Source organism: Heptranchias perlo, chromosome 19 (assembly GCF_035084215.1).
Source record: "Heptranchias perlo isolate sHepPer1 chromosome 19, sHepPer1.hap1, whole genome shotgun sequence".
Lineage (NCBI taxonomy): Eukaryota > Metazoa > Chordata > Chondrichthyes > Hexanchiformes > Hexanchidae > Heptranchias > Heptranchias perlo.
This window is the reverse complement of record NC_090343.1, coordinates 8,759,875-8,777,170: the sequence shown is the minus strand read 5'-3', so window position 1 is coordinate 8,777,170 and position 17,296 is coordinate 8,759,875. Positions and strand designations below refer to the sequence as shown.

General features: G+C 43.2%; 1 protein-coding gene across 1 annotated transcript in view; it reads right to left on the bottom strand.

Annotated features, from left to right (window-relative positions):
* The window catches only part of LOC137335131 (E3 ubiquitin-protein ligase Itchy-like), an 89,181-nt gene extending 74,382 nt beyond the window's left edge, over window positions 1-14,799 (bottom strand). Inside the window, exon 1 of the mRNA XM_068000255.1 lies at window positions 14,661-14,799. The gene's annotated coding sequence lies outside the window, so the exon portion shown is untranslated. The remainder of the gene's footprint in view (window positions 1-14,660) is intronic.
* Window positions 14,800-17,296: the final 2,497 nt, after the last annotated feature.

Sequence of the window (17,296 nt, the reverse complement as noted above, 5' to 3'; positions counted from 1 at the left end):
AGTCGGGGAACACTTCAGCAGTCAAGGACATTCAGCCACCGACCTTCGGGTAAGCGTACTCCAAGGCGGCCTTCGAGACACACGACAACGCAAAATCGTCGAGCAGAAATTGATAGCCAAGTTCCGCACCCATGAGGACGGCCTCAACCGGGACCTTGGGTTCATGTCACGCTACACGTAACCCCACCAGCGAACAAAAGTTAAATGTTTTTTAATATAACTGGTCGATTGCTGTCTTTTCCTTCCAGATGTTTCTGCCTCTCTCTCTCTCTGTTTTTTTTTGTTCTGGCCATTTGTATATTTGGTGGCCCTATAGGTAACACCTATCTGTCTGAACAGTTTGGTTGCCTTGGCAACGGGCAGTTGAAAAGACTATCTGTAATCACCAGGTATTGTTCTGTGATTTATAAATGCGAGAGGTTCGAGGATTTCTTGACATTCACCTGAGGAAGAAGGAAGCCTCCGAAAGCTTGTGAATTTTAAAATAAAATTGTTGGACTATAACTTGGTGTTGTAAAATTGTTTACAAGCATTACTATAGGCATCAATTACAAAGGCACCGCTTGAACCGTATTGAACTGGCTAGCTCGTTCAGGCAGTTCAAGCAGCTGTTCCCTCACCATAGCCAAATTCTTCAGAATCATCTTGAAAGGCGAGAACAATCCTAAATTCCTTTTCTCCACTACCAACCACCTCCTCAGGTCTTCCTCCCCCGACCACCATCCTCACCATTAACATTAATTGTGACAGACAAGCCCAAGTCTGCAACTACTCTGTCCACTCTCCTCCCAACTCAAGTCCCCACTTCACCTTCACTTTCTAATTTCTCCATCTGCCTCTCCAGCTTCATCAAACGCATTTCTTCCATGAATTCCACCACCTGATCCCTTAACTCCTACCCACCTCTTCCTGATCCTATGCTAGCTTATATTTAAAAAAAATTATTCGTTCATGGGATGTGAGCGCCGTTGGCGAGGCCAGCATTTATTGCCCGTCCCTAATTGCCCTCGAGAAGGTGGTGATGAGCCGCCTTCTTGAACCGCTGCAGTCCGCGTGGTGAAGGTTCTCCCACAGTGCTGTTAGGAAGGGAGTTCCAGGATTTTGACCCAGCGACGATGAAGGAACGGCGATATATTTCCAAGTCGGGATGGTGTGTGACTTGGAGGGGAACGTGCAGGTGGTGTTGTTCCCATGTGCCTGCCGCTCTTGTCCTTCTTGGTGGTAGAGGTTGCGGGTTTGGGAGGTGCTGTCGAAGAAGCCTTGGCGAGTTGCTGCAGTGCATCCTGTGGACGGTACACACTGCAGCCACAGTGTGCCGGTGGTGAAGGGAGTGAATGTTTAGGGTGGTGGATGGGGTGCCAATCAAGCAGGCTGCTTTGTCCTGGATGGTGTCAAGCTTATTGAGTGTTGTTGGAGCTGCACTCATCCAGGCAAGTGGAGAGTATTCCATCACACTCCTGACTTGTGCCTTGTAGATGGTGGAAAGGCTTTGGGGAGTCAGGAGGTGAGTCACTCGCCACAGAATACCCAGCCTCTGACCTGCTCTTGTAGCCACAGTATTTATATGGCTGGTCCGGTTAACTTTCTAGTCAATGGTGACCCCAAGGATGTTGATGGTGGGGGATTCGGCGATGGTAATGCTGTTGAATGTCAAGGGGAGGTGGTCAGACTCTCTCTTGTTGGAGATGGTCATTGCCTGGCACCTATGAGCCCAAGCCTGGATGTTGTCCAGGTCTTGCTGCATGCGGGCTCGGACTGCTTCATTAGTTGAGGGGTTGCAAATGGAACTGAACACTGTGCAATCATCAGCGAACATCCCCATTTCTGACCTTATGATGGAGGGAAGGTCATTGATGAAGCAGCTGAAGATGGTTAGGCCTAGGACACTGCCCTGAGGAACTCCTACAGCATTGTCCTGGGGCTGAGATGATTGGCCTCCAACAATCACTACCATCCTCCCTTGTGTGTGGTACGATCCAGCCACTGGAGAGTTTTCCCCCCCGATTCCCATTGACCTCAATTTTACTAGGGCTCCTTGGTGCCAACTCGGTCAAATGCTGCCTTGATGTTAAGGGCAGTCACTCTCACATCACCTCTGGAATTCAGCTCTTTTGTCCATGTTTGGACCCACGCTGTAATGAGGTCTGGAGCCGAGTGGTCCTGGCAGAACCCAAACTGAGCATCAGTGAGCAGGTTATTGGTGAGTAAGTGCCGCTTGATAGGACTGTCGACGACACCTTCCATCACTTTGCTGATGATTGAGAGTAGACTGGTGGGGCAGTAATTGGCCGGATTGGATTTGTCCTGCTTTTTGTGGACAGGACATACCTGGGCAATTTTTCACATTGTCGGGTAGATGCCAGTGTTGTAGCTGTACTGGAACAGCTTGGCTAGAGGTGCAGCTAGTTCTGGAGCACAAGTCTTCAGCACTACAGCTGGGATGTTGTCGGGGCCCATAGCCTTTGCTGTATCCAATGCACTCAGCCATTTCTTGATATCACGTGGAGTGAATCGAATTGGCTGAAGACTGGCTTCTGTGATGGTGGGGATATCTCGGCATTTCTGGCTGAAGGTGGTTGCAAATGCTTCAGCCTTGTCTTTTGCACTCACGTGCTGGACTCCGCCATCATTGAGGATGGGGATGTTTGCAGAGCCTCCTCCTCCCGTTGTTTAATTGTCCACCACCATTCACGACTGGATGTGGCAGGACTGCAGAGCTTTGATCTGATTCGTTGGTTGTGGAATCGCTTAGCTCTGTCTATAGCATGTTGCTTCCGCTATTTAGCATGCATGTAGTCCTGAGTTGTAGCTTCACCAGGTTGGCACCTCATTTTTAGGTACGTCTGGTGCGGTTCCTGGCACGCTCTTCTACATTCCTCATTGAACCAGGATTGATCCCCTGGCTTGTTGGTAATGGTAGTGTGAGGAATATGCCAGGCCATGAGGTTACAGATTGTGCTGGAATACAATTCTGCTGCTGCTGATGGCCCACAGCGCCTCATGGATGCCCAGTTTTGAGCTGCTAGATCTGTTCTGAATCTATCCCATTTAGTACGGTGGTAGTGCCACACAACACGTTGGATGGTATCCTCACTGCGAAGACGGGACTTCGTCTCCACGAGGGCTGCGCGGTGGTCACTCTTACCAATACTGTCATGGACAGGTAGATTGGTGAGGACGAGGTCAAGTAAGTTTTTCCCTCATGTCGGTTCGCTCACCACCTGCCGCAGGCCCAGTCTAGCAGCTATGTCCTTCAGGACTCGGCCAGCTTGGTCAGTACTGTTGCTCCCGAGCCACTCTTGGTGATGGATATTGAAGTCCTCCACCCCCAGAGTACATTCTGTGCCCTTGCTACCCTCAGTGCTTCCTCCAATTGGTGTTCAACAAGGAGGACGACTGATTCATCAGCTGAGGGAGGATGGTAGGTGGTAATCAGCAGGAGGTTTAACATCAACCTATCCCTATCCTCTTGCACCATCCATACCCCTTTCAAAACCACTGTCATCGCCCTCCTAAAAAAGGCCACGTGAGCTCTCTGCTCAGTCTAGCTGTCACCCTGCTCTTTCTCTCCAAGGCTCTTCGAATGAAGTCATCACCACAAAATTCTGTACTCACCTTTCCGAATACCCCTTTTAGTCTCTTCAGTCCAGCTTAAAACCCACGTGCAGTACTGAGACTGCCCAGGTCAAAATCAGACGTGATGCCTTATGTGACTGTGATTGCAGCATATTGCCCCATCTTGACCACTCTGTTGCCATCAACCACTCCATCCTCTCCTCCTGCACTGTCTCTACACCATGGTCTGTCTTCACCAAGCAACTATTCCTATTCGTCCCAATGTAATTAGTATATTTCCTCCTCTGCCTGCACAGTCCACTGTGAATCCACATCTCCATCCTTGGTCCCCTCATCATCTACATGTTACCTCCCAGCATCACCATCTAGAGCACAGGGTCAGCAAAGATAACCAATCAATTCTAAGGCTGTTGTCCCCTTTTTTGACTGTCTGTCATTAAGTCATGGATTTGCCAAACTTTTTTTTCCGTACAACAGAACAATTCTCTTTGGTTCAGACTACCACCTACAAGCCTCTGGCACAACTTACCAGCGCATGCACCTCTTTCCTGCTACATTCCACAGCCCTCCAGTGTATCAATTTCAAGGTCTTTATCTTCAACTCCATCCATGGTCTTGTTCCAAATTGCTTCAGCGATCTTTCCCAGACCCACATCCTCTGCCCCTCTGACTCCATATTACTGCTTGTCCCCAAATCTCTGCTGCATCAGAGGCTCATCTTTTAGCAACTATACCTCCACTCATGTAACTCTTTTCCAAAACCAGTTCTACTTTTCTTCCTTCAAAAACCTTGACGCTCCTTTTCAATTACCTCCCGTGTCGCCTGCTTGGGGTTCTCTTCTCCCCCTCGTAATGTGCTAACATTATTTTTCATGAGGGGCATTACATAAATGCAAATTATTGTAGAAGGGTCATAGAACCATTTTATCCATTCAATTCTACAACATTTTGATGAAACTTTGAAGCCATCAGTATAAACTCAACCTGTAAAACAAAACACACCACTACAATAATAATAATCAATGCAGCATGATCAAAAAAAGCTGGCATACATGAAGAACTGGATGCGAATTCTAACAATAAACCATTAGCTCTGGCCCGAGTCAAAGCAAAACCATCAAGCAGTTTCCATTTCCTACAATTGCCACACTACAAGTAATTAAGTTCCACCCCTTTTGCAAAACGGAAGTTTAAAATGTTTTGACGTCAACACAATTTTCCTTGCAAACCAGATTAAGTGAGTCATGAACAGAGAAGCATTACAAAAATCCTCATTATATATAACAGGTCTTTCAATACGCTTAATAGTATTTATTTTTAAGGCTCCCCGAGTGCTATACATAGTAGAAATAAAATGGAATTGTGCGCTGAGACGAAGTACTGCTTTTGGGAAAGAGAGCAAGTTTTTGAAATCAGACTGCAGCAACATCTGATTTTATAAAGCAGAGGGTTTGAGAAAGAAAAGACTTACATTTATATAGCACCTGTCACAACCTCAGGACGTCCCAAAGTGTTTTACAGCTAATTAAGTACTTAAAAAAAAAGTGGTCACTGTTGTAATGTAGGAAACATGGCAGCCAACTTGCACACAGCAAGGTCCCACAAACAGTAATGTGATAATGACGAGATAATCTGTTTCAGTGATGTTGGTTGAGTGATAAATATTGGCCAGGACATTTTATGAAGTATTTACTTTCAAACACCCGTTATTTTAGGTCCTGCTTTCTAAAATGACTGCCCTTAAAACAGACTTTAAAGCCATATTTCATCTGAATCTTTAGAAGACAGTCAACAGCTGCAGGTTTAAGACTTCTCTTAATCAGATCATTAAGTGGTCTTTCTGTACAGATAGTCCAATAGTGGTTTATATACCTGAGCCCAGACAACAGCTTTGAGATACAATTTTACCCAGATTATTGTTTCTTCATACATGGAGATGATCTGCAATGTAGACAAATTTTCAACAAATATTTTCAATAGTTCAACTGTGAAGAAATCTTGTGTATTCCACAAACATTGCAATGACAACCCCATAACCTACAACAGAGGTAGCACTCCCCCATGTGCTAAGTACATGCAAAAGGCAAACAACACTTTGTACACCTAAGCCAACATTACCTCTGAACTAAAACTGCAAGGATAAATTTTACTGAGACTTCAATTGATAACTAAGATCACCATCTTCTGCAGTATTATAAAATAGTTTCCTATTTGCATTACACAGGTAATACTTGTCTTTACATACACATATCTAAGTGAAATTTTTATTTTGTAACCATGTACAACCAGAAACAGATCAGGGGCCAACATTTGTCTACGATATAGTATTTATCTAAGGGTGCAGTGTTGTGGTGCTGAGCATTAGCATCCTAATGCTTACGAAGTGAGGGGCAAACTAGGTTTGATTCCCATTCTGCATTGCGTCATAAGTCATAAGCAGCGGCTACGGCATCGTCCTGCAGGGAGAACGGAAAATCAGAGAGGAGAAAAGTCACAATCAGGGGCCTGAGTGCTTCAGCTACTGCGGCACAACCTGCCCACTCTCTCAGCAACAGAGGTCAAGGTCAACTGCAGATGGGGGATAACGTACATGGAAAAAAAATCAATATTTAATACAAAGTTTATGAAATGGCCAAATTGGACATTTTAAATACACACACAGGTGAAGCAACAAGTGATCTTCAAAAAGAGAAAAAAGAAAACAACAGTACAACACCCCAATAGAAAAGAAACAGCTGACTCTAAAAGTGAAATTAATTTGGAGGAGCACAATTATTTATGCAATTCAATACCCAAAGCCCACAATCAATTCTTCTAAATAATTTACACTAATTTAAATTAAAAGGATACAAAACAAAATGCTGAACAATTTCACAGCAGTTGCCATCTCATTCCAGTCATACTGCACTCTGTACCTATAGTGTCACAGGATCACAAGTTGAATAATGTGTACCTGAAGTACTTCGCCCAGGGACAGGCAATTATAAACCTGCATCAGTTCCAGCCCTATACCTGTCAAGATGAGAGGCTTTTTTAAAAAAAAACTTCACCTGTGATCAGGAGAACAAAAAGGAAAAATTACAAAATTGGAGCCAACCAAAATCTTCTGAGATTACACAAATTCCCATCGAGTAAAGCAGAGAAATCCAACAACAGCATGTGGAGGAAACATGAAAAAAAAAGATTCACTGCTGACATTTTAGTGCATTTCCCATGATAAAACATTGAAATTATTGCTTAAAAAAAAGTGTTTCTGGAAGTCACAAGCTTAATATGGAAACTATCTCTCCTGAGCAGCCATCTTAAACCCTGTACAAATTCTGTTAATTTTGACAAAGGTTTTCAGTACTGCAATGCATAATCCTTCACCACTAAGGCAAAGGAGAATTATAAATCTGAAAACCTGGAAGGACCTTTAGGTAGTTCACTGATTAGGATTGGAGGTATTGGCTTGCACCATGACCTGCCAAGGAGGTTGTGGATTTCTTCTCAGGGAGCCCCTTAATTCTACCACCAATAATTTTACTTTTTTTTTTAAAAAAAGGAAACTACAAGCAGTACCATGATTTCAAATCCAGGCATTTTCAGCAGAAGAGCTGACACTATAATCAGCTTCTCAGGTAGTGTACAGTACAACGACAGACACGACAGGCTCACTGTCATGATACAAGATCTGGAGACAGGATGGGAGGTGGTACAACCGACTGAAATTGTGAGGGGTAGAAATTGGGCTTCTAATTCTTTGGATGTATTTTTTTTTTCAAAATTAAAAATGTACTTTGAAGATCTATGATAGTATCTGAAAATTTTAATGAAAAAAGCGAACAAAATAGAATAGTTGTGCAAGGCCATTTGAAATAGTCAGGTTTCACATTCTCTAGTACGCTCACAAGAACTGCACATTTATTTAACAAAAGGCACAGAGATTGAAACAGATCAAGTTGATAAGTATTTATTTTCACCCCATGTGTATTAAATAATGGAAGTATGTTGGTTGCATGCAGCCCTGGAATACGACTTGAAGTCTGAAGACTCTGCTCTCCGTCATGACAATTTTGGTACTGTAGATGGGCATTCAGCTTTCCTGCAAGAGCCAACTACGTTAATCCAATTTCTCTGCCTCCCCCTCCCATTCCGTATAAAAGAGTGTAAATGTGAAAACAAGTGAAACATAAAAAGTTTTGCGTAAATAAGTAGTGACGGCCTCACACATTCAAGTGTGCGTATGCGTGCGCATGAATGATGGGAGAAAGAAAATATCTTTCCTCACAGTAAACTGAACAAGAGGTTAGGGAGTTCCTCAAGAATATCACAGAATCATAGAATGGTTACAGCACAGGAGGCCAAATGGTCAGTCGAGCCCGTGTCAGCTCTCTGCAAGAGCGATCCAGTTAGTCCCACTGCTGTGCCCTTTCCCCGTAGCCTTGCAGATTTTTTCCCTTCAAGTACTTATCCAATTCCCTTTTGAAAGCCACGATTGAATCTGCCTCCACCACCTCTTCAGGCAGTGCATTCCAGATCATAACCACTCGCTGCGACTGTCGCCTTTGGTTCTTTTGCCAATCATCTTAAATCTGTGTCCTCTGGTTCTCGACCCTTCCGCCAATGGGAAGAGTTTTTCTCTATCTAGACCCCTCAAGATTTTGTAAATCTCTATCAAATCTCCTCTCAACCTTCTCTGCTCTAAGGAGAACAACCTCAGCTTCTCCAGTCTATCCACGTAACTGAAGTCCCTCATCCCCGGAACAATTCTAGTAAATCTTTTCTGCACCCTCTCTAAGACCTTCACATCCTTCCTAAAGTACGGTGCCCAGATTTGGACACAATACTCCAGTTGTGGCCTAACCAGTGTTTTACAAAGGTTCATCATAATCTCCTTGCTTTTGTACTCTATGCCTCTATTTATAAAGCCAAGGACCCCTTTTTTTAACCACTTTCTCAACCTGCCCTGCCACCTTCAACGATCTATGCACATATACCCCAGGTCTCCCTGTTCCTGCACCCCCTTTAGAATTGTACCCTTTAGTTTATATTGCCTCTCCTCATTCTTCCTACCAAAATGTATCACTTTGCACTTTTCTGCTTTAAATTTCATTTGCCATGTGCCGCCCATTCCACCAGCCTGTCTATATCCTCTTGAAGTCCATCAATATCCTCCTCACTGCTCACTACACTTCCAAGTTTTGTGTCATCTGCTGCATTTAAAATTAAATACCATGCCTAGATAATTAAAGTGTATTTTTAGAAAGAATTACTTGCATTTATATAACACCTGTCAGGATGCTCCAAAGCACTTCACAACCAATGAATTTCTTTTGAAGTGCAGTCACTGTTCTTGTGTAGTCAAATGTGGCAACCAATTTGCACTCAGCAAGGTCCCACAAGCAGCAACGAGATGAATAACCAGTTAATTTGTTTTAGGTGAATTTGGTTAAAAATTAATGCTGGTCATGCCACGGAGAACTCCCTGCTCTTCTTCAAAAAAGTGCCTACAGGATTTTGCGTCCATCTGAACAGTCTGAGATGGTCTTTGTTTAATGTCTAATCTGAAAAATGGCAACAATGCAGAACTCCCTCGGTATTGCACTGGTCTCAGCTTAGATTATTTGCTGAAGTCCTGGAGCTACCAATCCTTACAGACTTTTAATATTAACCAGTCTTCATTCTTCTCAAGTTGCTGCTTGTGGGACCTTGCTGAGTGCAAATTGGCTGCCACGTTTGACTACACAAGAACAGTGACTGCACTTCAAAAGAAATTCATTGGTTGTGAAGCGCTTTGGAGCATCCTGAGGATGTGACAGGTGTTATATAAATGCAAGTTAATTCTTTCTAATTTTCAGGGCTCTATTTAGAGCACTTTACTATAAAGAAAACTCCTCTACTATGGGGGCAATTTTACGTACCAAAACTAAAAACAGTAGTTAGAACTGAAATTTCCAATAGAAAAAGGGATAAAGCTGGGTGCAAGGGGTGCTGCTTCAGCTCTGAATCCACAGTTACAATACTTCAACAATGCTAGTTGCCAGCTGAGGCAACCAGCATTCAACATACATTAACAGAAGATTACAAATAATTTTGATGCAGTCTGCAAATTAGCTGAGTTCATAACTCCTTTGCATTACTGCATGTTAAGAGTTCCTTAAGTTCAATGTAACACCCAGTCCTTTTAATAGAAACTATTTTAATCCTCTCTCTCATCAACCCTCCTCCTAAAGCAGTTCTTGGCTTGGGTATGATTCCACAGGCACATGTCCTCTCGTAAAATACCCATTATTCTTCACGTGTGAGCCTCTACAATGAGTGTTGGCAAGCTATTACTGTGGGAAGCCTCATGGCTGAGCTGTTCTCTGACATCCACGCAAGCACTTCCAGCAGAGGACCCTGAACAGGAGCGCAGCTAATTTTGGGGGCACTGGAGTGCATCACCTTTACCATCATTCTGCACAGACTGGACACTGTATCAGTGATTTTCTTGGTCTGCATGGCACAGCTACTCACAGGATAAATCCACCATGTCACTGGGGAGCCAGAACAAATTTAGGAACAATCCCAAACATTTCTTACTATTCGAGACTGCAAAAAATAAATGAACTCTAAGTTGAAGGAATGGGAGTACACGCTTAATGGAAAGACAGTAAAGGATGTTGCCGAAGATAGACGCCATGGAGTTCAAATACACAATTCCCTGAAAGTACAAGTTAACGTAGATAGAACCATAAAAAAGGTCAATAGAATTTGGGGTTTTATAAATAGGGTATAAGACTAAAAGTCATAATGAATTTATACAAAGCATGTTTTTTTTTAGAATTCGTTCATGGGATGTGGGCGTCTCTGGCGAGGCCAGCATCCCTAATTGCCCTTGAGAAGGTGGTGAGCCGCCTTCTTGAACCGCTGCAGTCCGTGTGGTGAAGGTTCTCCCACAGTGCTGTTAGGAAGGGAGTTCCAGGATTTTGACCCAGCAACGATGATATATTTCCAAGTCGGGATGGTGTGTGACTTGGAGGGGAACATGCAGGTGGTGGTGTTCCCATGTGCCTGCTGCCCTTGTCCTTTTAGATGGTAGAGGTCGCAGGTTTGGGAGGTAATGTCGAAGAAGCCTTGGCGAGTTGCTGCAGTGCATCCTGTGGATGGTACACACTGCAGTCACAGTGCGCGGTGGTGAAGGGAGTGAATGTTTAGGGTGGTGGATGGGGTACCAATCAAGCGGGCTGCTTTGTCCTGGATGGTGTCGAGCTTCTTGAGTGTTGTTGGAGCTGCACTCATCCAGGCAAGTGGAGAGTATTCCATCACACTCCTGACTTGTGCCTTGCAGATGGTGGAAAGGCTTTGGGTAGTCAGAAGGTGAGGCCACAAATAAGAGTACTTTGTGCAGTTTTGGGCACCCCATTATAGTAAGCACATTAAAGCCATAGAGAGTGTAATGTAGATTCACCAGAACAATGCCAAGGCTATATTACAATTTTTAAAATTATAATACTGGAAAATGCCACCAAATAAAAGCTGCACAATGACAATCTAGATCACACACACACACACACACACACAGTTTGACTGCAAGAGACTGACTCTCTTCTTTGGCCACCAAGACATCGGCAAAACAAAACAAAAATGCCCCAGAGAACTGCACCTACAGCTAACAAAAAGTACAATACACATTGAAATGTGTTCCAAGAATGCAATTCATTTTGGAATTAGAAAACGTTCATAAACCTCTCAAATTTTGCATTTATACTTTGTGATAATATTGAAACTCCTTGACTTGTTATTCCACTTACTGCAGCTATTAGAAAAAATTTACAAATATATTACTCTCAAAGTAATCACATATCTCAAAGTTCAAATGACGTAGGAGAACTGTTCAAACTTTACTCTTAGAGTCTGTGGCAATCTAAACCTCTCAATAGGTCAATTTTGTTGCTAGACACTTTTAGAATATGGCACCAGATATTGAAGAAACAAGTTAAGCCAATATATTTTAAAGCCCAATACACTTTTGAGGAACCTGACTAATCATCTCATATTCCTCGCAGTGGTACGTGGCCCAAACAAAACCAAAGCTTGGATGGGAAAAATCTATAATTCCTTCCCATGGGATTGCCCTTTGACATAGCAAGAAGGCTTGCATCCTCCTAGGACCCCAAGAGTTATGTTGGCCGGGGTATAACTCAGGGAAGGGCCACCCAAGCCAGACAGGACGAAAAGTAGGAGTCAAACAAGGCAGTCCACCAGTCCTCCTGGTAGGTGGCTGTGAGTTAGGCTAACGACCTGTCAATGTAAAAGCGCTTTATCGTTATGGATAAGACCCAGAGGCAGGACAAGTCTGTTGCAGTATTGCAAATATAAACATCAACTTGGCACAATCTGCTGGATGCAAGTAAGATAATACTCTGATCAGAGTCAAATATCTTGCCCTGGACCAACAGCAGTAGAAGAAATGGGTCACCTTGTGTGCCACTGGGCATAGGAGACTAAAACTAAACTCTACAATTATATTACTCGGCTTTTTTCACAGATCTGTAGTTGTAAATTGTACAAAATTTTCTTCTAGTGAAGTTACTTCTTTTTTACATTCATACACACAGACTGATTTTCACACTATACACACACACACATCTATATATACCCACATCTATACATTCACATATATGTTAAAAAAGCAAACATATTTGCTACCACTAATTTTATACTGATTATATTAACAGACAAAAATTTAAAGCCAACTGTAAACATCGGACCTCACTAGAGTTGGATGTATTTGTTGCAGCCTCAAGAGAACAAGATACTTTATCCCTCTGCACATTAATGCAAAGGATATTTTCTAAATATAAAAGCTATGGGCCAGATTTTGCTGTGAGCGGCAAACGAGCAACACCAGTCGTTTGTTGGACTTGCACTTGCCCGCAGACTTTCTACTGGGTTTTGCGCGGCAAGTTGCTGTCAGCAGGACAACCAAACAGCGCGGTGCACTCTACACGGCCTCTGGGACCTGTGTGAACAGGGCAAGCAGCTGTGTATCTCCTTAACCAATCAGACTGCAGAATTGTTAATGAGCAGCGCAGAGTCTGAACCAGGAAGTGCAAGTTCGAACAGTGACTTCAATGTCAAATGAGGTACAGAACGCGAAATAAAGAGAGGGGGAAAGAAAGGTTGGATTGAGAGAGATAAGAGAGACAAAGTTAAAACAATTTTTAAAAACATGTTACATCTCCAATAACAATTAGAAGCTGATGGAATGAGACTCCACACTTGTAAAAGTTAATTTTCAGTGCTAAGGAGGTTGTTTGACAGTAATTAAGACTTACCACACCATTAAAAGGGTACTTCGACTGGAATGGACAAGCCCTAATTTTTTGTGGCGAGCTTAGTCCATAACTACGATGTCAGTACAGGAACTTAATGCTCCTCTATACATTTAAATGGGGAGCCAGTTGACGCGTTTTCCCGTAGCTTGCGGAGCAGCAGCGCATCGCGGACAGTAACTTCCAGATTTTTGTGTTTAACTGCACATCTCCGCTCAGGAAGTTGCTGTTCAATTTGCACATAAATAACGGTGAGTGCTGTTAGCCTCACCGTTATTTTCACAGTAAGATGTGGGCCACTGTGTCTACTTGGATGCAATGTTAACAAGTATGTGGGATCATGGTTTATACCCAGATATGAAAGGTCAGTTTAACTACCCAACAGCTGAATATTAGAAAATATTGTCTTACATCAGATAGTAACTAAAAATTGAAGAACCAATGATGCCAGAATTTAAACTGTAATAAAAAAGATAAATCTATCAAGTGAGTTTGGGCAAACAGTACAGATACAATTAAGCATTCAGTCTTTTGGATGAGATGCTAAATGGTGGCCCTGTTTACGTGTTCGGTTGGATATAAAAAATCCCAAGGCACTATTTGAAAACAGTAGGGGAGTTCTCCCAGTGTCTTAGCTAACAGTCATCCCTCAAAACACATCACCAAAACAGATCACCTTATTTATCTCATTTTCCATTTGTGGGACCTTGCAAATTGAGTGCTGCGTTTGTCTACAAACCAGTGACTACATTTCAAAGGGCATTCATTAGCTATAAAGCATTTTGGGACACCCTGAGGACACAAAAGGCGCTATATAAATGCACATTTTTCTTTCCTACTGTAAAGCAAATATATTATAAATTATAACAGTAAAGCAAACATGTAAATACATGTTGACCTCTAGGTACCAGCCTAAAGATGTGGGTTCATTCTGTGCAAGGTCACCACATGACAATTCTGTTTTCAGTAAAATGTAAATATACATTAAAAGTTAATCAAACTTATATGATACCATCAGTTTGCCACAACAACTTGCATTTATTTATATTGCGCCTTTAATGTAGTAAAGCTTCCCACAGCACTTCACAGGAGCGTAATCAGACAAAAAAATTACATTATTATTGGACATGGTAAAGCACTTGAATTAGTACCAAAGGTTTCATCCCTGGTACCGTTTACCATCCAAGATCAGAGTGTTCCTACAAATCTCAAAAAGTCAATTAAACCTGCATCACATTGTTTAAAACTCCTCCAGCATACAGCTTTGGACCTCAGACTATTGAATACAACTGCTGGACTTGAAACAACTATCTGCTTAAACTGTCATAATAAAATGTCTCAGGGCCAGTCTGGGAAAAGCCGCACAAATGAGATGTGGCTCTTATCCTATAAACTAGCCTTGTGGCCTTGTACAAACACGAGATTAAAGGCTGGGAACAAGTGTCCGTCCTTCCAAAGGTCTTAAAGTTTCTATGGACCTGGTCTGAAACTTTCACAGATATGTTTTGGACATATATATATATATATATAAAAAAATATATAAAATCAGCCCCACGACATACGTCATCACAAGTTGTCTGGCGATTTAAATCTTTAAATACACAGTGAACCGCCCCAGCAGACGGAGACCAGAGTACCAGAACCGACCCAGGTCTCTCCCCGCCATTAGACGACGAGACCTGATATCAGGTCCATCCAACTGCCCTCCTCCTCCCCCCGACCCGCGCGCCAAATAAACATTTAGTTTATCACGTCATAAATAATAAGAAAAAAAAAACAAAATACCTGAAATTTCACCGGAGGCCGAAACTTTTACTGAGAGAAGTAAGCGCAGACCCGCTCAGTTTGCGGTCGGTCACTCCGTGACACAGGCCGCTCTACAGCAACGTACTTCCCACCTCCGCCGCCGCCGCCGCCATCTTGCAGCGTCCCTTCACGTGACCTGCTCCCCCCCCCGTCCCGAGTCCCGCCTCCCCCGGCGCCGCGCTATTGGTCGCCCAACGTCATGGAAACCGACTGTCCTTTGGGGCACGCTTATTGGTTCGCGCGCACGTCAATCAACGCCGGAGGCGGAATGTTGCGAGAGGCTGTGTCGGTTCTCTCCGATGTTGCGACCTGTGGGGCAGGTCCCTCTCGGGGTTCAGCTGTTGCGGAAATATAATCCTACTTTGCCGCTTCCGCGGACCAATAATCAAAACATTTTAACAGCACAGAAACAGGCCATTCGCCCCCAACTGGTCCGTAGGAGTCCTCCTCCTACTCTAATTGTAAACAATTTTACAACACCAAGTTACAGTCCAGCAATTTTATTTTAAATTCACAAGCTTTCGGAGACTTCCTCCTTCCTCAGGTAAATGTTTCAGGAGCTCCTTGAAGCCAACGCATTTATACATATAGAACAATACATGGTGTTTACAGACTGCCCCTGCAACTGCCCGTTGCCAAGGCAATCACCGTGTTCAGACAGAGAGGTGTCACCTGCAGAACCCCCGAATACACATTCAACAAAAAAACATGATGTGGAGATGCCGGTGATGGACTGGGGTTGACAATTGTAAACAATTTTACAACACCAAGTTATAGTCCAGCAATTTTATTTTAAATTCACAAGCTTTCGGAGATTTTCTCCTTCCTCAGGCAAATGTTTCAAGATCTCGAAACATTTGCCTGAGGAAGGAGAAAATCTCCGAAAGCTTGTGAATTTAAAATAAAATTGCTGGACTATAACTTGGTGTTGTAAAATTGTTTACAACAAAAAAACAAACAGGGAAAAAAAAAGAGAAAAAAAAACAGAGAGAGGCAGAAACATCCGGAAGGCAGAGAGAGCCAGCAAATGACCCATTATATTAAAAACAGATAACATTTGTTCGCTACTCTAATTACCCCTTCCTACCTAGCCTGCCCCCATGCCCCACTAAAAGCTAACAAAAAAAGACTTGAATTTATACAATTCACGACCTCAGGACGTCTCAATGCGCTTTACAGCCAATGAAGTACTTTTTGAAGTGTAGTCACTGTTGTAATGTAGCAAACACAGCATACAATTCACGCAGAGCAAATGTCCCACAAATGGCAATGTGATAATGGTTTGATGTGGAGATGCCGGTGATGGACTGGGGTTGACAATTGTAAACAATTTTACAACACCAAGTTATAGTCCAGCAATTTTATTTTAAATTCACAAGCTTTCGGAGGCTTCCTCCTTCGTCAGGTGAACGACGTTGGACTATAACCTGGTGTTGTAAGACTCCTTACATTCATTTCAAAGAAGAGCAGGGGAATCCTTCGTCAGGTGAACATCGTTCACCTGACGAAGGAGGAAGTCTCCGAAAGCTTGTGAATTTAAAATAAAATTGCTGGACTATAACTTGGTGTTGTAAAATTGTTTACAATAATGGTTTGAGGGATAAATGTTGGCCAGGACACAGGGAGGCCTTTCTTCGAAACAGCGCCATGGATCTTTTACATCCATCTGAGATGGCAGACGGGGCCTCAGTTTAACATCTCATCCGAAAGAAGGCACCAAGACAGCGCAGCATTCCCTCGGTACTGCACTAAAGTGTCAGCCTAGTATTGTGTCAGCTTGGCTCTATTCCCTTTTTCATGGATGCTTCAAGTCTCCTCTAAAATGCATTATAGCTATCTGCTTCAACCAATCCAAGTGGCAGCAAGTTCCACATTCTGATAGGCCCCAGGTTCAATTCCTGGTTTGTGTTGAGCTAGCTGATCTCAGCTTGTAGCAGGGGGGGGGGGGGGTGTCTCTGGACAAGGGAGGGAGAAAGTCAGCCAGAACGCCAGCCCCCAATCACTATCCAGTGACTCCAGCCAACACTCATTATCTGGGCTGACACATATCGACCGGCCTCTTGTGTAAGGCATCCAAGATCTGGAACATTCAGCATCTTCAGGAGGGGGTGGTGGGATGGGGTCAGAAGAAAGTGTATTTTCAAACACCATGTATGCAGGGTCCTGAAATCCCCCTCTGTTAACCCTGTACTTTACAGAATAACCTCCCGTCAGGACTCTGAAGCAAACTGTTGAACGAGGCTAGTGATTTTTAAAAAAAAACTTGCATTTATGTAGCGCCTTTCATGACATCAGGACGTACCAAAGCACATTACAGCCAATGAAGTACTTTTGAAGTGTTGTTACTGTTGTAATGTAGGAAACGCGGCAGCCAATTTGTGCACAGCAAGCTCCCACAAATGGCAACGTGATAACAACCAAATAATGTGTTTGAGTGATGTTGGTTGACAGATAAATATTAGCCAGGACATCGGAGGGAATTCCCCTGCTCTTCTTTGAAATAAATGTAAGGAGTCTTACAACACCAGGTTATAGTCCAACAGCTTTATTTGAAATCACAAGCTTTCGGAGCTTTCCTCCTGCGTCAGGTGACGAAGGAGGAAAGCTCCGAAAGC